The sequence below is a fragment of the Oryctolagus cuniculus genome, chromosome 4, assembly GCF_051225735.1.
Source record: "Oryctolagus cuniculus isolate XC-2025 breed Fujian yellow rabbit chromosome 4, ASM5122573v1, whole genome shotgun sequence".
NCBI lineage: Eukaryota > Metazoa > Chordata > Mammalia > Lagomorpha > Leporidae > Oryctolagus > Oryctolagus cuniculus.
Window position 1 is genome coordinate 37,116,672 of NC_142870.1, and position 16,875 is coordinate 37,133,546.

General features: G+C 37.4%; 1 protein-coding gene across 4 annotated transcripts in view; it reads right to left on the reverse strand.

Annotated features, from left to right (window-relative positions):
• The window catches only part of ROBO1 (roundabout guidance receptor 1), a 1,247,412-nt gene that overhangs the window by 1,101,813 nt on the left and 128,724 nt on the right, over nucleotides 1-16,875 (reverse strand). The gene's annotated exons all lie outside the window — the stretch shown is intronic.

Sequence of the window (16,875 nt, forward strand, 5' to 3'; positions counted from 1 at the left end):
CTGATATTCTACGAGAGTCAAGTGAGCTGTGAAAGTGCCAGCAGAAGTATGGAAAAGGCTGTTGTGATTCTCTTGTGTTCCAAGTGTTAGTGACATGAGAAAGGAAAGGGTTATATCAGATCAGACACCATCGGCAGAAATTGCTGTGTGCACAGGTTATACTGAATACAGAATTCCCAATACCACACCTCCTTGAAAAGACTGAAATGCATTGTTTTTTTTTTCTATGAAGAATTATGCAGTTTTCTGCACAATAAAGAAAATTCATTCACTTGTTTTAGCATCATGTAAACAGGGCCACTGCCAAATGATTAAATTGAACAAAGCAGGGCTGGTGCTGTGGAGTAGTGGGTAAAGCCACTGCCTGCAGTGCTGGCATCCCTTATGGGTACTGATTAGAGTCCTGGCTGCTCCACTTCTCATCCAGCTCTCCTCTGTGGCCTGGGAAAGTAGTAAAAGACGGCCCAAGTCCCTGCACTGGTGTGGGAGACCTATATTAATTTTTTTTTTTTACTTCTGATATGAAGAAAGGTACAAACTGATCATGTTTTAACCCTAACATGTAGTCCTCACTTAAGAGAATTCTATGATTCTACAATATTAACATAAAGTTTATTAATTAAATACTACTTACCTGTGCATGAAAAATATAAACATGAAACAGCCATTAAACACAAATTTTAGAAAACAATGAAATTAAACTTTTGACTTAGATTCACTAGCTGAGATATGTTTTTCTGTAACAAAATCTATTTTCAATTTGAATATGACACTAAGATAAATCAATGTTTGTCACTTTCCATGTTTATAATATCATACACATTGTGATAATCATCTTATGGGTATTATCTTTTATAAACATGGCAAAAATCATTCCTGCAGTACGGTATACTATTATTTGGCCTTTTCTTTATTAATGATTTGTATATAAAGTCCTTCTCTATTCATTTCAAATTTATTATGCAGTGATTGGCCTGGTACTAACAGTCAAGAAGATGAACAATAAAAATATGAAAATCATGTGATACTATATACTTTAAAGATTATTTTCAGGTTTTTCAGGATATTGATCTATATTTTAAGACAATAATTAATATAAATCCACATTATTATAACAGAGAATAGATATCACTAGCTTGAGAAATATTGGAGAAATACTGGGTATATTAAGAGAAGAACATTAAAACAAGAATTTACTAAAAACCAGTCAATTGAAAGTAAAGTTTATGGAAAAAGAGGAAAACATTTTTTTCCAATTGGCTACACTATTAGATTTGATGGTCATACTCAGCTTTAAAACTTACATTTTCTAATGTTTAATTATGTTTTGTATTCATGTTTCTATTCATGATGTATGGCAACTCCCTGTTTGGGGATTAATTAAAAGCAAACTGATAATGGTGCTTGCTTATTATTTATATTTTTGAGAGGCAGAGAGAGAGAAAGAGAGCCCATCCACCGGTATACTTCCCAAAGACCAAAATCATCACAACCTTGGAACTTGATCCAGGTCTCATTCTCAAACTGATTGCAGGAATTCAATTATTTGAGTTACCCAAATTAGTAAGAAGCTGGAGTCAGGAGATGGAACCAGGAATTGAACCCAGGACCACAATGTTGCACATGGGAGTCCTAGATAACATTTTAACTGCTAGGCTAAACATTCTTTCCAAGATGTATGTTTCCAATTCTTGAGGAACAACTAAAAAGTAAAAAGTAAATATCAGCAAGGTATTTAATTATTATTATTATTCTCCAATAATTAATATTTAATTATTTTATTATATGTCTACTAATTAAATTACTCAATAATTCCAATGAACAAAGGAAGAAAGGAACCAACTACAGATAGATCAAAGAGGAAGCAGATGACAAGAGGTCCAATTTAAATTGTATCAATAATTATATTCAGTATAAACACCTCAAATAAAAGGCAAGAAAACATCTTCAGAGTAAACATCTCAAATAACAAAGCAAGAAACAAGTATATTATATGATGTCTATAAGTAACATGTTATAAATATACAGTAGAGTGGAAGTAAAAGGTTGGAGAAAGACATGCAAACACTAAGTCACATAGTGTGGCTACATATCAGAAAAAAATCAGTATCAGAACAATTAAAATGACCAGAGATAAAGGTAAATATAATGATAAATGATTCAATTCATTGAGAAGGCACAATTCTTACTGCATGCACACCTACCAACATGCACTCAAAGTACATGAAGGAAATAGATGAAACAGGGGCAAGTGTATGATCCAGCAATTGGGATGCCTATACAGATATCCACATTCCACATCCAGGTGCCTCATTTGAGTCCTAACTCTGCTTGCTTCTGATCCAGCCTCTTCCTAATGTACACCCTAAGGCAGGCAGTAGAAAAAGACTTATATACTTGAGTCCTTGCAAGCAATATGGGAGTCAGATGGAGTTCCAGGCTGCAGGTGTTTAGGAAGTGAACTAGTAGATGTAAGGTCTCTATTTGCCTCTTTCTTTTTTCATTCAAATAACATGAAAAAAATAATAATTTAAAATGATGATATCAGAAATAAAGCACAAAATAAATGGAGACTCTTTTTCAATATTTCATAGAAATAGAAAAAGATATCATTAAGAATATAAATGATCCAAAAAAATATAAATGATCATAACTACACTATAAAGCAATTTGACCACTATATATTTGTAGAACACTCATCCAAACAGCAATAGAATACACATTTTTCTCAACTATACTAGGAACAGCAGGAAAGCTCAAATTGTGGGCCAGAAGGAAAACTCAAATTGAAAAGGATAAACCAGAGTTAAAATGGAAATATTTTTCAAATATGTGTGGGAAATCACATACTGTTTGGAAATGAAATACTACACTTGTACATAACTCATGTATCAAAGAAGAACTCAAATGGAAAATGAAATACGTCAGATTAAATAGAGATAATATGTAAAAAATCCATAGAATACAGGTAAGCAACATTTGGAGTGAAATTTAAAGGATTGAAAGTTTTATACTGGAAATAATATTTTGAGTGGGTTTAGTAATGTCTCATAGTATAAGGGCAATGTATGAAGAGTAATTGCATTTACACAGTCTAGCAATACAATATGAAATGAAAATATTTTAAATAACTATAACTTTTATTAGAACATGATAAATCATTAAATAAATATTTAACAAAATTTGCATAAGATTGATATGCCAAAAATTTCAATTTTTTATTAAAAAATTAAAGAAAACCTATATAGATGGAGTTATAAGGGTTCTATGGATCAGGAGACTATTATTTTAAGGTCAAATTTCTCATACTGATCTATGAACATATTTAAGAAAGTTCATGGAAAATAGAATTAAAAGAGAAGTTCATTTTGGTGTAGAACTTCTTGAAATTCATGTAATTTTTTATAATATGCATTCCCACGAATTTTTTTAAGACTTGTACCTTTTCAATGCTATCCCCAGATATAATCACTGTCATTTTTAAAGATTAGAAATAAGAATTTTATTTAGAAAATTAACACTGGAAGCTAATGTTAAATAACTAGCTTAACCTAAGTTGTTCTCAAGAACAAATCAGATGACTTACACTAGCTGACTTGAATGTTCACTAGTCATTACAGGCTTGTATTAGCCTAAGTATAAACATATAGATAAAAAAAAGATTATATACCCCAGGATTAAAAAGTATGCATTTATAGTAAATAGGCACAGATGAGGTGCCAAGACAATTCAATGAGAAATGGGCAATATTTACACAAAACATTATCTCCACCATTAGCTTTTGCCATGTGAAAAGTTAACCTAAAATGAACTAAATTACTAAATATAAAACCTGAATTTATACATATCCTGGAAGAAAACAAAGATAACATACTTGTGACCATGGGTCAAAAAAACATACTAACTGTAAAAAAGAAAATAAGGCAAGTATTTCTGGATAGGGATTAGGAACTGGGATATCCTCATCCCATATCATAGTGCCTAGGTTTGAGTCCCAGCTCCACTTCTGATTTCAGCTTCCTGCTAATGAGGACCCAGGGCACTAGCAGCCAATGTGGATACCTGCAGCCAATGTGAGACCCAGATAGTGTTCCAGGATCCTGGCTTCCATCTGGCCCAATCCTGGTTGTTGAGGGCATTTGGTTAGTGACCTAGCAATGGAAAAAGCAGTATATCTGCCTCTGTTTCTGTCTCTCTGCCTTTCAAATAAACAAAAATAAAAATTACAAAAGAAAAAAATCAGCTTACTCAAAATTACAATTCCTTTAATTTCAATACTAAGAATATGAAAATACAAGCTACTATGAGGAGAAAATATTTGAAAAACAGGTATCTGACAAAAAACATACTTTATCGATATATAGAGAAAACAAAGTAAGAGAATATTTTGAGCAGATATTTTACCAAAGAAAAGATAAACATGTGAAAAATGAAAACATATTAAGATTGAAAGGTCAGAGGATGGTGTTGTGACACAGTGAGTTAAGCTGTTGTTTGGGACGCCCACATCCTCCATTAGAGCGCTGGTTGGAGTCCCAGTGGCTCCATTTCCTATTCAGCTTCCTGCTAATGCACCTGAGGAAGCAGCAAATGATGACCTAAGTACTTGTTTCCCTGCCACCCACATGGAGACACTGATAGAGTTTCATGTCCTGGCATTGGCCTAGTTCAGCCCAGGATTTTGCAAGCATTTCGGGCATCAATCAGTGGATGAAAGATTCTCTATAGCTCACAATAGCTACAAAAACAATCAAATACCTTGGAATAAACTTAACAAAGGACATTAAAGATATCTACGATGAGAATTACAAAAGCTTAAAGAAAGAAATAGAAGAGGTTACCAAAAATGGAAAAATCTTCCATGCTCATAGATTGGAAGAATCAATATCATCAAAATTGCCCATTCTCCCAAAAGCAATTTGTAGATTCAATGCAATACCAATCAAAATATCAAAGACATTCTTCTCAGATCTGGAAAAAATCATGCTGAAATTCATATGGAGGCACAAAAGACCTCGAATAGCTCAAGCAATCTTGCACAACAAAAACAAAGCTGGAGGCATCACAATACCAGATTTCAGGACATACTACAGGGCAGCTGTAATCAAAACAGCATGTTACTGGTACAGAAACAGATGGATAGACCAATGGAACAGAATTGAAACACCAGAAATCAACCCAAACATCTACAGCCAACTTATATTTGATCAAGGATCTAAAACCAATTCCTGGAGCAAGGACAGTCTATTCAATAAATGGTGCTGGGAAAATTGGATTTCCACGTGCAGAATCATGAAGCAAGACCCCTACCTTACACCTTACACAAAAATCCACTCAACATGGATTAAAATCTAAATCTACGACCCGACATTGGAGAAACCCCTACAAGATATAGGTACCAGCAAAGACTTCTTGGAAAAGACCACAGAAGCACAGGCAGTCAAAGCCAAAATTATAATTTGGGATTGCATCAAATTGAGAGGTTTCAGTACTGCAAAAGAAAAGTTAGGAAAGTGAAGAGGCAACTGTCAGAATGGAAAAAATATTTGCAAACTATGCAACAGATAAAGGATTAAGAACTAGAATCTACAAAGAGATCAAGAAACTCCACAACAACAAAACAAACAACCCACTTAAGAGATGGGCCAAGGACCTCAATAGACATTTTTCAAAAGAGGAAATCCAAATGGCCAACAGGCACATGAAAAAATGTTCAGGATCACTAGCCATCAGGGAAATGGAAATCAAAACCACAATGAGGTTTCACCTCACCCATGTTAGAATGGCTCACATTCAGAAATCTACCAGCAACAGATGCTGGCGAGGATGTGGGGAAAAGGGACACTAACCCACTGTTGGTGGGAATGCAAACTGGTTAAGCCACTATGTAAGTCAGTCTGGAGATTCCTCAGAAACCTGAATATAACCCTACCATACAATCCAGCCAGCCCACTCCTTGGAATTTGGCCAAAGGATATTAAATTGGCAAACAAACAAGCTGTCTGCACCTTAATGTTTATTGCAGCTCAATTTTCAATAGCTAAGACCTGGAATCAACCTAAATGCTCATCAAAAGTAGAATGGATAAAGAAATTATGGGATATGTACTCTATAGAATACTATACAGGTCGGCGCTGCGGCTCACTAGGCTAATCCTCCACCTTGCGGCCCCGGCACACTGGGTTCTAGTCCCAGTCGGGGCGCCAGATTCTGTCCCTGTTGCCCCTCTTCCAGGCCAGCTCTCTGCTGTGGCCAGGGAGTGCAGTGGAGGATGGCCCAAGTCCTTGGGCCCTGCATCTCATGGGAGACCAGGAGAAGTACCTGGCTCCTGCCATCGGATCAGCGTGGTGCGCCGGCCATAGCGCGCTGGCTGCGGCGGCCATTGGAGGGTAAACCAACGGCAAAAGGAAGACCGTTCTCTCTCTCTCTCTCTCTCACTGTCCACTCTGTCTGTCAAAAAAAAAAAATACTATACAGCACTAAAAAGCAATGAAATTTGGTCCTTTGCAACAAAATAGAGGAATCTGGAAAACATCATGCTGAGTGAAATAAGCTAGTCCCAAAGGGACAAATATCATATGTCCTCCCTGATTGGTGACAACTAACCGAGCACCAAGAAGGAAACCTGTTGAAGTGAAATGGACACTATGAAAAACAGTGACTTGATCAGCCCTTGTCCTGAGTGTCGAGGAACAACTTAATACTTTACCCCTTTTAGTATTTTTTTATTCTACTTAATACTATTGGTTGAACTCTTTAATTAACACACAATTATTCTGAGGTGTTTAAATTTAACTGAAAAGTGATCTCTATTAAATATAAGAGTGGGAATAAGAGAGGGAGGAGATGCACAGTTTGGGACATGCTCAATCGGACTGGCCCCAAACGGTAGAGTTAGAAACATGTCAGGTGATTGTAGAGTTAGAAACGTGTCAGGGGATTCCAATTCAATCTCATCAAGGTGGCATGTACCAATGGCATCTTGCTAGTCAAAGTGATCAATTTCAGTTCACAATTGATCATAATGATAGGATAAGTCAATGGGATCACATAAACAAGACTAGTGTCTGCTAATACTAACCAATAGAATTAAAAAGGAGAGAACGATCCAACATGGCAAGCGGGATACACAGCAGACTCATAGAATGGCAGATGACCTAAACAGCACTCTGGCCTCAGAATCAGCCCTTAAGGCATTCAGATCCAGCTAAAAAGCACATGAGAGTATTTCAGGCATGGAAAGCCAAGACCCTGTGGCAAAAAAAAAAAAAAAAACAACTAAATGAAAGGTCTCTGCGAGTGAGATTCCAGTGTGGAAAGAACGGGCCATCAAAAAAGGAGGCACCTTTCTCTGAAGGGAGGAGAGAACTTCCACTTTGACTATGACATTGTCTAAATAAGATCAGAGTTGGCAAACTCAAAAGTCTTCCATAGCATTGCCAACTCATCACAAGAGCCTCGGGTGATTATTGATGCCATAAACAAGAGTGTCAATTGTTAAGTCAACCAAAGGAGTCACTGTGCACTTACTCCCCATGTAGAATCTCTGTCCTTAATGTGTTGTACTATGTGAATTAATGGTATAACTAGTACTCAAACAGTACTTTACACTTTGTGTTTCTGTGTTGGTGCAATTCTTTACTTAATATATACTAAATTGATCTTCTGTATATAAAGAAAATTGAAAATGAATCCTGATATGAATGAAATGGGAGAGGGAACAGAAGATGGGAGGGTTGCGGGTGGGAGAGAAGTTATGGGGGGGGAGCCACTGTAATGCAAAGGATGTACTTTGGAAATTTATTAAATAAAAGTAAAAAAAAAAGATTCTCTCTGTCTCTCTCTCTTTCTCTGTCTCTTCTCTCTCCCTCCCTTCTCTCTCTCTCCCTCCTTCCTTCCTTCATTCTCTCAACATTCTGCTTCTCAAATAAATATTAAAACATAAAATACTTATGAATGAAGTTAGAAACTTTTTTTGTTTGTTTAGTAAATGTTACCACTTAAAACGTAAGAGCTGTGTCCTTTGGTTCAGACATGGCTGGCTATAGGTGAGAATGCTGGAAGATAGGGCCCACTGGATTAAGGATCTTACTGTTGGAAACTCATACAGGGAAAGAAAAGAGCCAAGTAGGAGAAGCCTGACCTGGTAATATGTGTAGTTATTAGGAAGAGGGTATGAGTCAGAATTAGTATTTGAAATATTATCAAGCTCTGACTCATTCACCAATAACTTAGGTCTGGAGTGAGAAAAGGTTACCGGTCATTATTGCAAACACTCTGTAACTGACTCCTATAGATTGTTTTCTGCAAGTATCTTTCCTACTGCCAAGACACACGCCAAGAACTGACATACAAAGGTTCATAGCATGCATAGGAGAAGTGACAACAGTTCCCAACAGCTGAGTCTGGTCACCAATAGTCAAGGTTGCTTTCTGCAGCTGGAAACAAAGTAAGAGAAGGGATGAGTGCCAAGTAGCTGTTTTGATTTAATGACAGGATGGTTAGATTCCACCTGGACTCCTAGTATTTCTAGGAACCTTCCAGGAGTAAAAGTCCTCAATCACAAGGCAGTGATGTAGGAAACAAAAATGTCTTAGGCTTTCGTTCTGTCAACATTCAACTTTCTGGATGCTCCCCCTGAGACATAATATCTCATTGCCTTAAGGCTTTCTTTTAAATAAGGTATATTTATTTAATATACTTTATGTTTATTGAATAAAGTATATATTTCCTATAATATGAAGAAAAATTATTGTAAATTAATAATTCCCTTTGTGAATTTCTGTTTTATATCCTGTATTTGTTTTTACAAAGTATCAAATCCACTTAGAAACTTTTCATTAAGCCCTAATGTTTAAAATGTAGAAGACTGTGATATAGCCACAGGATGTTCTGAGTCCCGGGGGGAAACAGAGATAGTTACTAAGCAGAGGGGATGCAGCTGGTGACAGAATCATGAAAAGTTTGTGCAGAGTAGCCCAGGAGTCCACCAGAGACTGCTCAGGTCCACGCTAAGGGAGCAAAGAGGAAGAAGTAGTAGAGGTGCAGGCAGTGGAGAGATCTAACGAGGAGATTGGTGCCACACCCACCCCCACATCAGCAAAACAGGTGAGAGGTGGTGAGCCCACAGAACTATGGATTGTGGTGGGCGGGGAAGCTTGGCCAACTGCATTTGAAGATCAAAAGGGGAAGAAAAAGAAATAATAGGGGAACAAGTGGAGAGGTTGGGCAAGCCACAGTCCATCTATGTCTTCCCTCTGCCTCGAACTGGACCTACAGCCAGTGGGGAGAAGCCATAATAATTGTTTACATTTTTTTAGTATAAGCAATGGGCTGCCACATTTGCCTCTCATGCACATACCCATCAATTGCAGGGGCCACCTCACAACACCCACCATCCAGGAATGAGGATCACAACATTTCAGAGTGATTTACTCCCCACCATGCAAGCTGTACAACAAGGAGTAGTCCTAAATAGAGAAAACCCAAGCTTGTTTCACACACCACTGAGAAGCGAGCCCAGTCCCAATCAATAGGCAGGGCTTAGTGCACCAAAGACCTTGTACCCACCTCCCTCACGATCTAGAAGTAAATAGGGATCCAGGATGTAGGGCTGTGTGTTTCCACTTGCAACGCACAGACACATAGCACCTCATAGCAGAGAGAAATCGCACCACAGACACAGAGTCCCAATTTAAAGATAAAATCAACCAGAAATACAAAAGAACAAAGGAAAAATCCTGAATAAGAACTAGGAAGAATCTATGAACTCTCCAAAGGAACGATTCTTCAATAATGGAGATTGAAGAAGAGATAGAGGATATGCCAGAAAAGGAACTCAGAAAATTAACAGTCAGATTACTTAGAAGCAATCAGAAATAAATTCACTATCTATATGAAAAGTGCTCCCAAGAAATTGAGATTTTAAAGAGAAGCCAGTGGGCTGGCACTGTAGTGCAGCAGGTTAAAACCCTGGCCTGAAGCGCAGGCATCCCGTATGGGCCCCAGTTCTAGTTTCAGCTTCTCTTCTTCTGATCCAGCTCTCTGCTATGGCCTGGGAAAGCAGTACAAGATGGCCCATGTCCTTGGGCCCCTGCATCCACGTGGGAGACCTAGAAGAAGCTCCTGGTTCTTGGCTTTGGATCAGCACAGCTCTGGCCACTGCGGCCATCTGGAGAGTGAACCAGCATCCCATATGGGTGCCGGTTCTAGTCCCGGTTGCTCCACTTCCAATCCATAATTTACTCATATTAGATCTTAAAATAGTGAAACGGAACATCAAATTATTGTTTTTGTATGTTTTCCATAATACATACAAAAGGAAGTTATGAGTAATGCTAAATGATACATAATATTTATCAATTTGGGGCAGGTGTTCGGCACATCAACTAAGATATTGCTTGGAATACCCACATTCTATATTTGAGTACCTGGTTTCAAATCCTGGTGCCTCTCCTGTTTCTAGCTTCCTGGGAATGTGTATGTTGGTGAGCAGCAGGTCACAGCTCAAGTTGTGTCCCTGCCACCCTCATGAGCAAGCTGGATGTATTTTTTCGCTTCTAGCTTCAGGCTGGTCCAGTCCTGACTGCTGCATGCATTTGGTAGTGAAGCAGGGAATATGTATGAGCATTCTGCCTACCTGTGTCTTTCAAACAAGTAAATGACAAGTTAATAAAAACATAAATAATTACATAAGTAAATAAAATTTTTACATAAGTAAACAATAAAATTTGTTTATATAAGTAAACAAATTCTTGCACCATTCTAGTGTTCTTTCCTTTAATCTTCATAACAACAGATTTGATTGGATTGCTTGAGAATTAACAAAAGTACTATACTTCCTGGATTGTTAATTCCAACCTCATGAGTTTTTACATACAGATGTTTGAGTGTTGACTGAATCCTAACAGGCTAAATGTCATATTATTATATTCAACATGCCTGCACCTCAACATTCTCTCTTTGGTTGTAGTTTGTTTCTTGGTCTACAGCAACATGTATGATGCCTACACAACCAGTTCAACTGTAAATTCAAAGAGTACATCAATTCCAGAAATTTGAAACAAAATTGAATTTTCATTCATGATAGGTTGTAGAAAGTAACATAAATATAACCTTAATGTCCCTACTCTCACCCTTCTTAAAGCTGTTTCACTATTGCTAGGCATTCTGGTTGGTATCTTCTTTTTCTTACCAGAAAAACAAGTGAATTACAGATTTCATTTATAGATGGAAAGCTTTGAAATTAAGTCTAGAATAATGTCTGCTGAACATTATTTCATCTAACTACTGAAAGCAAATATCTTTTATTATAAATGGAAATTGTTTTTTGGATTTTATTTTTGCTTCAAATCTCGGAATTATTTTCCCTTGCAAAGTTTTACAGGGTTATAACTTTTGAAATAAATGCAGTTATACTCAAACAGACATACGAGTCATTCATACTAGATGTTAAACCATAAATAGAGCTCTATAGGGGAAAAAAGAATGACGGAGCCTGAAGGAATGCAGGAGACACTGACAAACAGTGTATTCAGAGTTCTCCAGTGCTGCCCATATTCTAGTTACATTATTGCCTGTTCTAAATGCAGTTTCCTGTGCCTGGGGAAATCAAATAGAACACGTTGGTGAATGAGATATACATCATATCCTATTTTGTTTTGTTCCTACAGAATTAAATGAGTTATTTTTGCTACCTCTATATTATTCAGTTATGCTAGTAGTTTCTCCCTTCATCATTTAATTATGTATCTGGTAAACTCTTAACTAATTTAGATATGAGATCCTTTAGAACAGGTTATATGCTATGAAATAAGTACTCTACAATTTAGTGTTAAAAAGAATTAAAGCAGAATTTCCTTATGGAATAATCTCCATACATTGTACCTTGGACTCTTGCTAAATCGAGACTCTGATTTAACACTGGGCATGATATTTTGGCTTTTCTAATTCACCAAATAAATGAGGAATAAATAGGAAAAATTCAGGCCTTGAATTTATTTTTAAGTGCATCTGTACTAAACAACCAGAAAAACTGTGTGAGCATTCCTCGATTTAAACTGTATCTGTATAAATGCTTTGTCTTTATGAATTTGAACAAGGCACTTATTAGCATTCTTCTCAGTTCCAGAATCAATAGTCTTGCTACAGGTTTTCTTCTCCCCTCTTCTAAGAGTGCAATCCCTGAGGCAGTCACAATGCCTATCACAGCAGCCTGTCACCAAGTGATTCCTCTGAAGCTTCCTGTGACAGCCTGCCACTTTTTTCTTACTGCATTATTGGTGAGGTGTTGCTGGTTCAAGACATTGACAGAACAAGGCTCCCCTCCCCTCACATACACTTTTTATCCCTACCCTATGAAAAGCCTATTTGGAGAAGAATTGAAGACTCACTGGGTAATACAAACAACGAATGGCTTGCTTCTGACAAGAGTATGGCAGGCACTACTGCTGGCTTCAAAGGTATGTTCTTTGTGACACCAAGGATGCTACTGAAATAGCTTTTTACACAACAAGGATTTGCAGGGATGACTGAGACATGTTAGCCATATAATGTAAACCCCGTTGAATTAGGGCAGAATATTTGATTCTAATAATTCATCCTCACCTCTTCTTCAGATAGTAAACCATTTTTTCTCATGGAAATTCTGATAACTTCAAAAAAGAGAGCCAGTCTTGTTGAGTATAATTCACAAAGGCTAACCCTTTGAAGGGTCATTAGAACACCTAAAGGGTAATCTATAGAAGTGAAATCGACACTTTGAGATGCGATGACTTTGAACAGCCCTTGTCTTCAATGTTGAAGAACAGTGTTGTTTTTTTTTTTTTCATACTATTTGTTGAACTCTTTACTTAGTATAGAGTTAATCTTATTTGTACAAAGTTAATTGAAAATAGATCTTAGTAAAAAATAAGAATGGGACTAGGAGAGGGAGGAGGTAGAAGGGTGGGCGTGCTGGTGGAGGGTGGGTATGGTAGAAAGGGCCACTATGTTCCTAAAGTTGTATTTATGAAATGCATAAAGTTTGTATACCTTAAATAAAAGGTTTCTGGGAAAAACAAAACTAAACTACAATTGTATAAAATGAAAAGTTCAATCACACTAATTTTCATAGCTCAATATCTCACAGAAGCTGTGGTAATGGGCAACGCTGTGCACATATTTTTTATACATATAATTTATTCTATTACCTAGGTATCTCACTTTCCTTTTTTTTCAAATAAAAGGATTTATTTATTTATTTGGAAAGCAGAGTTACAGAGAGGCAGAGCCAGAGGCAGAGAAAGAATCTTCCATCTGCTGGTTCACTCCCCAAATGGTTGTAGCGCCCAGAGCTGGGCCAACCCTAGGTCAGAAGTCAAGAGCTTCTGGATCTCCCACTTGGGTGCAGGGGCCCAAAGACTTGGGCCATCCTCTACTGCTTCCCAGGACATAGCAGAGAGCTGGATCAGAAGTGAACCAGCTAGGACTGAACCGGTGCCCATATGGGATGCTGGCACTTCAGGCATGGGATTTACTCACTATGCCATAGTGCCAGCCCCAATGCTATGTACATTTTAATCATCATAGTGAGAGCTAAGTGATTTCTACATATAGTAATATTAAAACAGTTTGAAGAATTTGTCTATACTTTTGAGAAACAGTGATTTTTCTACTTAGTATTTGTTGAATATTTAGTAGAGGGTTAAGCTTGTGATTACAAAAAAAAAAAAAAAAAACAAACCTGAAGGTATGTCATTGTAAAAATTAAAAGAGAAAGTAAAGGAAGGAGAAGGGAGGGTGGGAGCATGGGCAGGAAGGAGGGTAGGGTGGAAAGTATCATGTTCTTGAATCTGTATATATGGGACTTTCAAAAAAATTGAAGACAGTGGAACAGGGAGGGAGCTTACTGCTCTAGGCTAGGGGAAGACAGTTTAAAAAGTGGAGAGCATGCAATCTCAGGGACGAGTTTGAGAGAAAACTGCAATGGAAACCCCACGGAAGGAAGAGGGATGCTTTGGCTCTATGTGGAGGGTGTAGACACTCAGCATGAGCATGTGCACAACATAGGAACCCAGCAGCCAAGAGCCTCAGCACTAGCTTTGGAGAGTCAGGTGAGACCAGAGTGCAGCAGCCCAAGCCACTGGCAATAAAGCTGCAGGGAAGGGCTGGCTTGAGTCCAGCACGGAGCCCTGTCGGGGGAAGTGTACCTGCTAACCTAGAGGAAAAAAAGGCATGTTTCTCTCTCCCTGACTACTCAATAACACTGTTCTATAACCAGCTAAGAGAGGGTGGGCACCATTTTGGACATAAGTAACAGCTGTGCCAACCTGTGTCCATGAACCCAGCAACCAGACAAGAGCAGACCCTGATTCTGGCTGGGAGGCCTGACAGGAGGCTAGGTGCTGAAGCAATCAGAAGCAAATCCACAAATTAAAGGAATCTACACGACATGAATGAAAATATTTCCTATAAATTGAGATTTTAAAGCAATCAAAATGAAAATTAGAAATGAAGATAGATCAATAAAAATGGGATGGAAATTCTTAAAAACAGACTTAGTGAGGCAGAAGAAAGAATGTCTGAGCTAAAAGACCAATCTCTGGACATTTCACAATCAGACTAAAAAAAAAAAATTAGGAAACTTAAAAACATTGTTGCAGATTTATGGGACACTATCAGAGACCCAACATACAGCTTGTAGGAGTTTCAAAGACCTGGAAAGAGAATGGATTAGAAGGCCAATTTAGTGAAATAATTTCTGGAAACTTCCCCAGTTTGGAGAAAGAAAGGGATGTCGAAGTACAGGAGCACATAGAACTCCTATTTGACATGATCAGAAAAGATCTTCACCATGATACATTGCAGTCAAACTTTCCACGGCAAAACATAAAGAAAAGATTCTAAAATCTGAATGAGATAAATGCCAGGAAACATTCAGGGGATTTACAAATAGACTCACAGCTGAATTCTTATGAGAAACCCTACAGGCTAAGAGAGGATGGAAATATAGTCCAAGTCTTAAGAAAAAAACTGTCAACACAGAATATTGCACCCTGTAAAGCTCTCATTTATGAATGAGGGTTAAACAAAGACCTTCCATAAAAAACAGAAATTGAAAGAATTTGTCACCACTTGTCAAGCCCTACAAATGATGCTAAGATGTGTAACACAGAGAAACAGAGAAACAGAGTCATCATTATGAAAGAAGGTGAAGGCAGAAAATCTCTCAGTAAAAGTGCAAAGGAAATCCAAAGTAAACCATAGACATATTTATGGAAAAATGGCAGGGCCAAGTCATTATTTATTAATAGTTACCATCAAAGTAAATGGCTTCACCTCTCCAGTTAAAAGATATAGGCTGGCTGAATGGCTTCAAAATCAAGACCCATCTTTGCTGCCTACAAGAAACACATCTCACCAACAGACACACACAGACTGAAAGTGAAAGAATGGAAAAAGATACTCCATGCTAATGAAAATCAGAAAAGTATAGGTGTAGTCATTCTAATTTTAGAAAAAATAGACTTCAACATAAAAAATGTTAAAAGAGAGAAAGAAGGGCACCATGTAATAATGATTAAGGGATCTATTCAACAAGAGGATGTGACTAAAATAAATGTATATGCACCCAATTACAAGGTGCCAGGCTATTTAAAAGAAATGTTAATGGATCTAAAGGGATATATAAACTCTAATATAATAGTAATGGGGGAACATCAATACCTCACTTTTAGCAATGAATTGAAGAACCAGACAGAAAATCAGCAAAGGAACAAAAGCTAATGGATACTAAAGACCGAATGGATAACTGATATCTACAGAACTTTCCATCCCACAGTTGCAGAATACACACCTTTCTCACCTGTGCATGGAATTTTCTCTAGGAAAGAATATTAAATTTGGTGTGTGTGACTGACTATTCATGATATTTCCTGTGTGCTTTTATAAGCTTATAATACTTTTGAATATTAAATGGAAAGAAGTCCTGCTACGTATGAAAAGCAGCCATAATTAAAATTATGTAAAAGTGAGTTAATTTGGAATGGAAACATCTTTTTCAACATGGTTACTCAAATTTGCTTTTCAAAACTGTGACAAGTTGCAAACCCTCTTCCTGAAACTGAAGTCAGCTGATTTATCTGCAGAACCCAGCGGTGCATCATGCCTTCAGCAACCTCTTAGCCCCAGTCAGTAGTGTGAACACCCCAGGAGACCAGCCATTGCACCACTTCCCTTTCACATTAGGGCTGCAGAGCCTGAAGCATTCATGGGTGAAATGGACACACACAGAGACTCTTCTTGGCATAGTTTAATGTTCCATTTGTTGCCAGAAAGTATTATACTTTCATTCCACTTATATCATTCTTCTATTTGTGCATGACTGAAAAATGTATTAAATGTCAAAGAAGATCACTGAAAAGAAACTAATATTGCTTCAAATGAAATTCACTTTTTGATAATTCACCAATATTTTTTCTCCTACTGCATTTTGATTGAAACCCAGGTCATAGGACAGTTCAACCTATCTTTTGCAATGCCAAATTTTTATAGATAGTAATTTCTCAACTTTCCTTTCGTGAATTAGTTTCATTGTAAGTTATAAAGTTATACCTTTCAGTTAACTGAAAGCATCAAGTCTCATATTCAGTTTATTAATCATTCATTATTGCTTTAGGCTATACTCAAGCTGACTTTAAAAAAAATACATGACACTAGGTCCTTAGCATTGATTGGATGATTATCCTTTTTTTTTTTTTTTTAATTTGACAGGTAGAGTTAATAGACAGTGAGAGAGAGAGACAGAGAAAGGTCTTCCTTCCATTGGTTCACTTCCCAAATGGCCGCTACAGCCAGCACTGCACCAATCCGAAGCCAGGAGCCAGGTGCCTCCGC